This window comes from Meriones unguiculatus, chromosome 11 (genome assembly GCF_030254825.1).
Source record: "Meriones unguiculatus strain TT.TT164.6M chromosome 11, Bangor_MerUng_6.1, whole genome shotgun sequence".
Taxonomy (NCBI): Eukaryota; Metazoa; Chordata; class Mammalia; order Rodentia; family Muridae; genus Meriones; species Meriones unguiculatus.
In genome coordinates, this window is record NC_083359.1 from 35,426,082 (window position 1) to 35,437,612 (window position 11,531).

An 11,531-nucleotide genomic window follows, 5' to 3' on the forward strand; every position below is an offset into this window, starting at 1 on the left:
GGAGCAATCAGAAAATGCACTGCAGTTTGAGTTTTGCCATTTCCCTGTTCATCCAATGACCCCAAAGTATGTTTAGTGAGCATCTGTGCTGTTATACTTTTGGGTTGAAAACCAGGGAGTCCAGTGAGGAACAAGCCAATGTGATGAAACCTGTCTTCTCCCAGCTTATAGTTGGGTAAAGTCCTATATTTAGCAGCGGAACTCCCAGGAGACCTTCTATTTGGGATCAAGTTCAAGGATCAAAGTCTTATGTAACAATGTTACATGACTCAAAGTGACCCAAGCAATATGAGAGTATTTGGAAGGCCTGGCTGGGGAAGTAACTTTTTGCTCTTCCCTCGAAGGCTGGAGAGCAGAGAGATCCAGAGACAGGGCAGAGCCCAGCCAGGAGAAGGAGCGGCATGTGTGAAAGTCAAGGGGAGGAGTAGTAAGGAGCGAAAGACAGGTGGGCTGGGAGGTAAGTCAGACAGAGAACGTTAAGGGTTTGAATCTTAGACTTGGAGCGGTGTTTCTCTGGCTGCCTGTGGGGAGGCGTGAGTTTTGTGTGGTTTCTCACTTCCCCTCCCGCCACTGCTTCAGTATAATGTTGTTAGCTTTCTGTATCCCTGACGTGCTGCAGTTTTGTTTGTTTGTTTGTTTGTTAACTTGGGAACAGAGACCATCAGTGGAATAAAGGCTGCCACCAGGTTGGCCTGTCTGTAGGGTATTTTCTCGGTTAATGATTGCAGTGGGGGAGTCCAGCCCACTGTGAGTGGTACCAACCCTGGGCAGGTAGTCGTGGGATATAAATGAAAGCAAACTGTGTGAGCTATGGAGGGGCAACCAGTATGCCGTGCTCCTTCATAGTCTCTGCTTCAACTCCTGCCTCCACGTTCCTGATTTGTCTTTCCTTAATGGACTGTGATTCAAAATACATAAGCCCAATAAAGACCCTTTCTCTCCCAAATTGCTTTTGGTCATGGTCTTTATCACAGCAATCTAGTGCCAACTAAGGTACCCGACTCCACATCCACAGACTCGACCAGCCATGGACTGAAAGTACTCAGAGAAACAACTCACATCTGCTCTGAGCGCACGCAGACATTTTTTTCTTGGCATTCTTATTTAAATACAACCCAACAACTATTAACAGGCCAATTATTGTGTTAGATATTACAGTTCGCCAAGTATAAAGGAGAATGTGGCTTATGTGTGTTTGTATGATGCATGTCTATATGTACCTCACACAAATTCCACAGCGTTTCATTATATAAAGAACTTCACCATCTGCAGCCTTTAGTGTCTGTGGGAGTCCAGGAACCAATCCCTGTGGACATCCGGGGACAGCAGTGCAATAAAAATGAATTAGTGGAAAAATAAAATGAAAAATGTGAGACATAAAACACAGGCTTATGATTGCTAGATTCAATAGCCATAAAATTACTTAGTCCAAATGCTCTATTATGCGTCTCTCACTGGGGAAACAATTTGCAAACAGACAATACTGTAAGAAGCACTGATTTAATGTCCCAGTGCGCACCCATGTCTGGAAGTATGTGAGACGTTCTGCAAGGGGGCAAGGAGGAAAGGCGAGGTGAGCTGGTCAAACAGGGCAAAGGCAGAGCTCTGTCACACGCACTGGGGTGCATGTCTGAATAATGGCAGCTCGGTGTCTACGTGCGTTAGAGAGATGAGAGGTGAGACTGACAGCCAGGCGCAAGGCTCAGAGAGCTCTAGCTTGCACAATGAAGAGTTGAGCAATGAGAATTGCACTGAATGGTTCTAAATCTCAAAGAACCACCCGCTAGGATCATTGCTCCCTTCTGAGTGCTGTAAACAAAGCCAAATGCTGCTCCACCCACACAAACAGCCCATCTGATGCCAACTTCAGCCCGGCCATTGCAGAAAGAAAGAGGGAAGGGAGGAAGGAAGGTGGAGGAAAAGGAAGGAGGGAGGAAAAGAAATAAAATTCAAGACCCTGCTTCTGATCACAGCAGTACAGTTGACCCACGAGTAATAAAGGTTTGGGTGTGTGGCACAGCCAAAGTATACACAGATTTCTTTTAAAACTTACTACAAATTGAAAAACTCCTGTGGCCAGGAAATAGAAGAACTGCATAGCTCAGTGATATAGAAGAAGTGAAGAAAAGGTTAACTGTGCCATGGATCATGGATCCATAAAATACCAAGATTGTTGTCTGCTTTTGGAACCAGCGCCATTAATATACACAGATCTATTATTACATGTTAACCTTCATGAATCATTTGCCCACCACACATGGCACCCTTTGCCATGGAGAGAAAGGCACCAATGCCATAAGGACATCGGGTGCTTCTGTACCTTTGTAGCCCCCATGCCCCGGCCCCATTCCAGCTGTGAGCTCAGGTGTACTGAGTATCTTCTGAAGCATCAGGTGATGCTCATTATCCCAACATGAACAGTTCATCATTCCAGGAAGCTGCACCCCTCAGTAAAGAGGTTCTCTGGTGGTTCCAGGCAACTATTCATCATATGTGACATCTCTGAATTTGCACTAATCAATTGTCCATGGTATTGGTGAAGCTTCTGATCCACAGCAGGGGGAAGAAGTGGCTTGTGGTCAACTAAGGTCACCATCTGTAGCTGCAATTAGCAATCTCAGCAATTCAGTGCCTAAGGACAGTGACCACTGAACCCCGTCACTACTATTACAGCAACACTCACTCATCCTATGTGCATTAGGATCCCCCCAAAGGTGAAAAAGACTGACGTATACTAGAAATAGCGTCAACTTCCAAACCCTGGACCCAAATGATTGTTACACTATAGTCCTACACGAGCGATCTAAGCTCTTGGTACATTCAGATTTACCCACTAAGCAAATGGTCGATGGGATTCCCAGCACGTTTTTGTGAGTATGGACCTGCACTTTCTTCTAGTTTGCATGGTTCCTCTCCAGCTCTGCTTAAGAGCTGGCGAGGTGAAAGACCACAGACCTGGGCTGCGGGAGAAAGGTTGCAAGAATCATCAAGGAGCAGGTAAAAATATATGGGAACTAGGTGACATCACAAATACGCCCCCCTTGGCCGCACCCCGAAGGAGGTAAACCCCATACCCAACAAGCTTGTAATTGTTGGGCTGCTGCCAAAATAAAACTCAATTTAAACATCAGTACCAAACAAATAAATAAGAAAATGGGAAGAGGTGCAGCTAGGTGGTCCAGAAGCTGTAAAGGCTGTGAGATATTTCGAATGCACTTGCCACCACACCTGATGACCTACGCCCTACCCAGGGTCCAGGAGGCAAAAGGAAAGAACCATCTCCTACAAGTGGTCCTCTGACATCCACACATTTACCTAGACACGTGTGCTCTTTTAAAGAGAGAGATACTGAATTGTTTAAAGTGCCTGGTAGACCTGACTGATGGGAAATCCGGCCTACTATGACATCACTGGATACCGCTTATTGAATTTAATGTACATTCAGTGCTTCCTTATCTTAATCACAAGAACCCACGGAAGTGGGTCTATGGGCTCCTATTTTGCAGAAGAAAACACTGAGGTTGAGAAGAATTAAATGGGTTCCCCCAAATTCCAGACCTAGTAAGAGGAGAAGCCAGAATTGGCACTGAAGTTCACAGGCATCCAGAGCCTGAACTCCCAGGCTTGTTGTTCTCTCTCTCTAGCAAATGAAAGACTTGATGTTTGAGCCAACAAAGTGGTGATACAAGTATCCTTGAGAGCAACCAGGGGCTCTAGCTCTGGGGATGTTTGCTGTGCTGGCCCTCCTTCAAACACTAAATAGGTGGTAGACAAGGCACCTTCCAAATACTCCTTGACCAACCATCCGGGAGGACTATCATGGACTTGCCAGGCAAGTGTGTGCTCTCCTGGTGCCTTAGGTGCTCAGCTTGGAAAGGCATCTCCACTGGATGCCTGGTGGGCCACAGCCTCCACGACTATCCAACCCACAGACAAGGAAACACAAATGCCTGTGCAAATGATTCTGACAGTCATCCACAGGAGAGCAGGGGAGTTGTGGGGGAGAGGTGGACCATCAAGACAAACCCAAAAAAGGGAAAAGGAACTTGGGTCACAAAGAGACCTGAAATACAACCTTTGCTTCCATCCTGAAATAGGAGTGTTTGGATAATTCCAGTGAAGAGGGCATCATGACAGCTATGGCCAGGCTGTAAAAATGGACATCCTGACTATGGGGGGGGGGGGGGAGAGATGTTTGGTAGGAAGTCAGGAAAGTCCCATTCCTCTCCCAGCTCATTTTCCACCAAGACAGCAAATATATAATGAATGAAGCAATTACGGGTTGAGGTGACTATTGTGGAAGAAATGGGGGTGGTGATGAGTCAGAGAGGAAGGGAGAATGAAACCACTGGTCTCAACAGAAAACAGTAGGCACATTCAAACTGGGTAATTTATCAGTGACAGCTTGCTACAGTGTGGGCAAATATGGATAAAATAGAGTTATGAGGGTATCTCTCTGGGCTAAAGCCTAGAAGGTAAAGGGAAGAAAATAGACCTTGAACAAGTGGTAATTGACAAGCTCTGAATGACAGAGCAAGACCTTTAGAAGAGATGCAGTCATCAGGGTGACTCCCAGGAAAGGAGCAAGAGTAACAACCACAACTAAATATCAGTGTATCAGTTATTTCTTCTGTGCTATGAAAAAAGTGGCAAAGCCAACTTAAGGATAGAAAGCCTCACATTTCAAGAGTACAGTCCATGTTGTGGGGTCATCATGGTGGAGGAAGCTTGGGATAGCTGGACACATTGGATCCCCAATCAGGAAACAAAGTAAAGTAATTCATGCTGTTGCCCAGGCCCCTGTCTCCTTGTTACTCACTCCAAGACCGCAGTTCATGGAATGGTGTTGCCCACATAGAAGGAGGGTCTTCCTACCCCAGTTAACCTTATCTAGGAAATCCCAGGTTTGTTTCTATGGTGATTCTAAAATCCAGTCAAATTAGTCAAGACTAACCATCACAGTCAGGAATATCATTCTTTCCCTGGGCCCACCCCTGGATGCTCCACTTACAGGAAGGCTTTCTCTGGATGTGAGGTTTTTAAGTTAGGAAGATAGAAACGCTCAGCATTGAGTTGCCGTCCCAACATTAAACACATAGTCTTCAAATGCAGTTATTTTTCAGGGACCCTTGGGGACTTGGTCTGAGTAAGAAGGGGCCACCTGCAAACAAGAACACCTTAAAGATTGTGCTATGGTTTAACAAGAAAATGTCGCCCACAGGTTCATGTTTTACATGTTTGTTCTCCAGGTGGGGGTGCTATCTGTGGAGTGTGAGGAAGCTTCAGGAAGTAAGGCCTTAAAGGAGAAAGTGGGTCACTGATGAGTAGTAAGCCTTTGTGGGTTCTTATCCCTGGGCTCCTTCACACACACACACACACACACACACACACACACACACACACAATCCATCTTCCATGTAAAGCAGGAAGGAGATTCTCTAGACCTCTTCTACCCCCAAGAATGACCTTGATAGAAACACTTAGTATTTCTTAGTCTGTTTCTTCACTTGTCAAAAAAAGAGCACTAGGTTAATGATTTCTATGTAGCAGGTAGTAATGCTACATAGGTGACTGTAAGCCCAAGCCCTCTCTGTTCAGCCAGTCACCTGGCAGTAAGTACAGCACATCTGTGGGTCTCAGCTTTGCCATCTGCTGGCTGAGGTGATGCTGTGTACATAACACATACATAGTCAGTCCTGGCACTGTGTGTGCAGAGTAGAGGCGCCACACATGTCTACTCCAGTCCTTCAAGGCAACCCAGCGAGCAAGGGGGCAGCTCTGAGACCCACGGCAGGGTTTGAAGCCAAGCAGTGCTGTCACTTTCTGCCAAGGGACTTTGAACAAGTTGCTGGATCTCTCTAAACCTCTGTTTCTCTTTTGTAAAAGTTTTTGTTGTTGCTGTTGTTTTGGCCAGAATTAAGTAAAATTGTCTATATTAAATGTGTTGAGCCTCTTCCTACAGCTAGAACACCCCAGAGTGCACGTGACATTCAGAGAGCCCTGCAGAATGGTCTCAGATTTGTGCTTAGTCCAGCGCTAACCTGGGTTTTAGTGACTCTGGCGCTGCCACCATTTTCATCAGGGCAGGATTGTACCCCTAAGCCACTAATTTGATTTTGCCATGCCCTGGTTTACAATCAGCCAAGATTGGAGAGGAGAACATTGTTTACCTCAGATACCCTAAGCATCAAGAATTGCTGACCCCAACCCTCAGAACGTCAATGTATTTTTCTGACGGCTGTTCAACAGCTTTAAGCCCTTGACAGGACAGGATAGCACACACAGGAAACTCAAATGGCTGCTAATTTCAATGACTAGCTCTGGCAAAGTGAGCCCTCCCCTAGGGTGTGAGGGAGATAATGGTGGTTGTGTTTGGAGGCTGGAGTCAGGATGGCTGTATGCTGTCTCTAGGGCCAAGAATTGCTATAGCAACAAATGCCTTAGCAACAGCTTTGAACAGACTGCTTCTTTGAAAGAGTTTACATAATAGAGATTATGGTTGGGTTCTCTCTGGAAGGGATAACAAGACTTTTCTTGTCTTCTTAAACATTAAGGACATTTGAAGGATCAATCCTTTCTCAAAAGCTGTACAATAGTAGGGAGGGAGGCTAGAAGGCTGTGCTTTACAGTATTGACAGTTTTCTAAGAGATTGAAAGTGACTGTTATTTTGGGGGGGAACATTTGATGATTGGGGACTTATTTTTTACTTTTTAAAAATTTGAAGTAGCATTTCTAATTCACCTCTGAATACTTCATTCATCATTCTTTTATATTTCATCTCTCTAACATCAAATATAACTGTGCATTGACTATATTTAAATTTCATTTTTTATTAATTTTTAGCTATCACATATTTATATTAATGGAGTGCCATGTGATATTTCGATACATGTATGCACTGTATATTTAAAATAGGTTAAACACACATATCTCCACAATGGTTATTTATTTATGGTGAACAAGTTTAGTACTTTTAATCAAAAATTTAACCTTAAAAATAACACACTGACCATAGTACCCAAGCCTAAGGATGTGGAGAAGGTATTTGTGGCCCAGGTGAGGGTTTGGTTTGGCATTGGTGGTGAAATACCTCCTAGGGCTTCACAACACATGGCATCCGGGCATCTGCTGGCATTGACTAAAAGGAAACACCCCAACAGCCAGTGATGTCATCTGACATCTTGCTAAGGGGAGAGTTTGAATCCTGCTGTCCTTAGAATAGCGACAAAAAGTCCACTGAGGGACCATTCCTGTTTGTCATTTCTTGACTCAGCAGTGCATGGAGCCATCTCCCAAGAGCAAAAAAATGGGCACGTTGTAATGGGGGAAATATGCCTACTCTTAAGGTGGGCGTGATGTGAAGGTTTTTCCATGACTTTAGAGAAAAATGAAATTTGAGAGACAGCACGATGCCTGAGCGTCTGCATTTCTGCTGTTGCTATTGCATCCCGTCACTATGACAAAGCGCTTAAAGTGAGTGACTTAAACAAATGCTTATTGGATTCACAGTTTCAGAAAGTTCAGTGCGCAGTCCTTTGGTCTTATTGATTTGGGCCTGTAGCAGCACCATCTGTAACGGTGGATAAGACTGTAGGATGGAGGAAGCCATCCATTTCATGACAGCTGGAAAAGGGACCAGATCCTAAGATGCCTGTCAAGGGCACACCACCCACCAATGATCTAAATTTCTTTGATTATGTACTACCTCCTAAGATTCTATCATCTACCAGTACTGCTGACAACCAAACCTTTTAGCACTTGGGCCCATAAGGCATGTTTAAGACCCTAACAATGAATTTGATGACTCGGGAAACAATATTTTTCTCTGAAATCCTGTCCCAGTAGTGACTTTCATATGATTGAGAAATAAGGGAGGAGGCAAAATTCAATGGGAAAATACTGTAAGACAGGAAAACTGCCAAGTGCATTTATTAGGCTCCATTTCTATACTGGGTATTTTGTTCACTTGGATGAATTCATAGTTGCACAATAAATATTTAAGCAAATGTAATATGTTATATTCATAACCAACATGGTAAACGTTAAAGCCAAAGGCTCTGGTTCAGACTTGGATGGGAATACAGTTCTACACATGGCCAGATATGCGACCTTCATTCCCTGGCTCCGGCTTACAGGGGTTGGCAGTGCAGCCTACTGTCTTAACACATTTGTGCAAGATCCCAGAGCTCTAGCATCCTTAAATAAAATGGGTTTGGACTGGAAAGGTCTGTAGCTTTCTGGGGAAGTTCTCAAGCTTCCTTGATCTATTAGACAGTCGGTCTGTCTTGCTGTAGCTGCGGCTCTGACTGGACTGTGCTCTGTCATACATCCCTGCACTTGGAATCGAGCTTGGGATGCTGTCTGCTTAGTCGCCCTGTCTGCCTCCATTTTTAATTTTGTCAGCGCCATGAATTAAGAAGGAAACAGATCAGATTTATTAATTCCAGTCCTGCTTCGTGACTGTGCCCAGAGGCTTATAGACAGACTGTAAATCACAAAGAATAATAATTATAATAAAGAATAGTGCTCTGTTGAAAGCTGCCTTAGGGGACATCTGTCAACTTGTTGGGGACCTCCAGAGAGCCAGCTTCCTCTTTCTTCGTGCCAGAATAAACCACGGGGAAAGAAGTCTGTAAGTGACAAAAACGATAGGGCCAACAGAAAAGAAATTCCCACTCTAACCCCTTTCTTGGATAACCATGCAGTTTTTTACCCCCCCCCTTTTTTTTTCTTAAAGGGGACATTAACATATGTTAGCAGAGAAAGGCAAGTGTGATCCTTACTATGGCCCTCCTGAGTAAACTCTTAAATGGCCTGCATTTTGTACAGGCAGAAGCCAAAGCCTGAGAGTGGCAAGTATCATTCCAATGTGCAGCATGGAGCTGGGACTTAAACCTAGACCCACATCATGCTGGGGTGTTAGAAACTTCTGGGTTCTTCTTAATAATTCTTTCTGAGCACTGCATTCCAAATCCACCAAATGTGGCCTCCATGTAAGGACTGAAGCACTGGAAATGTTTTAGCCCCTTTGCCCTCTAAACTGGATTCCTTATGTAGAAACGGGGGCATGTTGCTTCTTCACTGGCCCTGGATCAATCTGGGTCAGGGGCAGAATTAAATTTCAGGAGTCCTTCCTTATCAGCAATTTCTCTTTTTATGGATTCAGTTACTTGTCATCAAACATGTTACAGTCTTCATAGTATACAGCATGTACACATTTAAAATATTTGGTAGAAAATTCCAGAAATAAAGTAGTTCAGAAGTTGTAAATAACTTTTGTTATGCTACTGCGATGACTGGTTTTAATGTCAGCTTGCCACAAATTAGAATCACCTACATAGGGAACCTCAACTGAGAACTGTCACGGTTCCTTTGATCGATGTTAAAGGGTTCAGCCCAATGTGATTGATGCCACCCTGGGCAGATGGTCCTTGGTTGGATTTAAAAAAGTAAGATGAGCCAAGCCATGGGGAGAAGCTAGCTAGTACATTTCTCCCTGATCTCTGCTTCAGCTCCCGCCAACATGTTCCTGCCCGCGTTCCTTCCCTGACGTTCCTCTGTGATGGGCTGGAGTGGGGAAGCACAAGCCAAATGAACCGTTTCCATCCCAAGTTGCTTTTGGTCACGGTGTTTTACCACAGCAACAGAAAACAAACCAACACAAAACTATATTGTACTTGTCTTATTTTGCTATTACCTTTGTTAATCTCTCACTGTGCCTAATTTTGTTAAGTAGCTTTATCGTGGGCATGTACATATGCAGAAAGTGAATGAAGCCATGAGTAAGTGAAGTAGGTACTGGGTATGCATTTTGACATGGGACCAGTCATGCCACTCCCCCTTCTCCATACTACCTAATAAACATGTGTCTATGAGTCTGTCCTTTCACCATTCCCTGACCACTCCAGCCAGGGTTCCAGGACCCAAGCCATACAGGACATGAAGTACATATAAGAAAATTTAGGGTATATAAAGGGTTTGACATTATCGAAGGTTTAAGCATCCCCGAAGAGGATAAAGGTGTTGAGTCTCTTGGCAAAACAGAAAATGAGACCTGACCTCGGCCACAGCCAGCTTAGTCCAGTCAGAGAGAAAGACTGGGAAATAATGCAGACAATGCTTAGGGGTCCCCATAATGCAAGTAATATGTTGAAGGGATGTTGGGGAGATGGGTTTGGAGGGAAACCTCTTGGTAATCTTAGAAACAACACAAAGGCACAGTTTCTGCCCAGCGGAGTAAGCCGGAGAGCAGCCCTAAGCTTCTCCAAGCCTCAGTGTTCTTGCGTGTAAACTGTGCATAATCCCCGAGGCTCTAATAGTGGAATATGTGTCTGTTTTAATGAACTATAACCGTGGGTCTTTAACAGTACAAATCCCAAGGCACCCCCCTGTATAAGAACTGGTCAGCAGAGGTCCCCACAGGAGTGATAATTGAAGTCGAGTCAGGGAAAGCTGTTGGGAGACCTTAGGCCCTAGCTCCAAGTCTCCTAGAACATCTCACAGTGCATACCACGAGCAGGATGCAGGATGCTGTAGCCCTCTGTCCTAAGGCTTCTCCAAACTGCCTGACCTGACTCCGAGAAATGCATTCCTAGGCAGACAAGCACAGCCCCCACGGATTATTTTGATGCAGATTCACTGCTCACTCCTGGAACTGCCATTTTCAAGCTAGGAGAATTTGTAATCAAGAGCTCACAGTTTGGAAGACTCGTGCAGGAGTGTTAGGGGAGATCTGCTTTCTTTGAGGGCTGCTTTTTGCTTGGCAGTCAGTAGTTTTATTTCCATTTTAATTTTCGGAGCATCTGCCCCCCTCCCCCCACAGCAACAGCCTGCGGTTTGGAATTCATGGCTCTGTTGTGTGTTTACCCATGGTGCTTGCTTGTAATTGACAAATTTAAATTCTGGTCATATTTCATTTATTACCCAGACCCAGGGAAAAATCCAAGGCGGAAACCTAATTACAGCGGAAGTGCCACAAGGTAATTGCTGAGAAAGAAGTCCTGCAGTGCGGGGCTAAATATTTCATCTCCCCATAAAATGATTACCCTGACAAGATTCTGAAAAATAATAAAATCTGTTTAATAAAACAGAAGCAAAATACCAGTGTTTTTACACACAAAGTATTAAAACATCCTTCATTTTGGACAGATCCTAAGTCATCTGATTTTCATTCAAATGATGATCCACAGCTGAGACAGTCCCAAGATCCTTCCTACACACAGCTCTCTTGAAGTTTTTCAGGCCTGGTGTGGCTTTTAGAACAGCTCAGAGTCTGCTTTCTATTGCTCTGTGGGCCCTTTGGAAGAATGATGAGATGGGGATGCCCTTAGTTGGGGCTGCTGTGTGTGGATGGCATTACTTCTGCCCAGCCACTTCTTGCTCAGAGGTCTCAGAAGATATCACTGTGTGGCTTCTACTGCCGAAGCCCGGCTTAGCATCCTGCAGAGTAGCACGGGGCAACAGTCATTTTAATTTTTCTGACCTTCTAGGGTACTGCTATAGCCAGGGCCAGTTTGTTTATCTAGCTGCT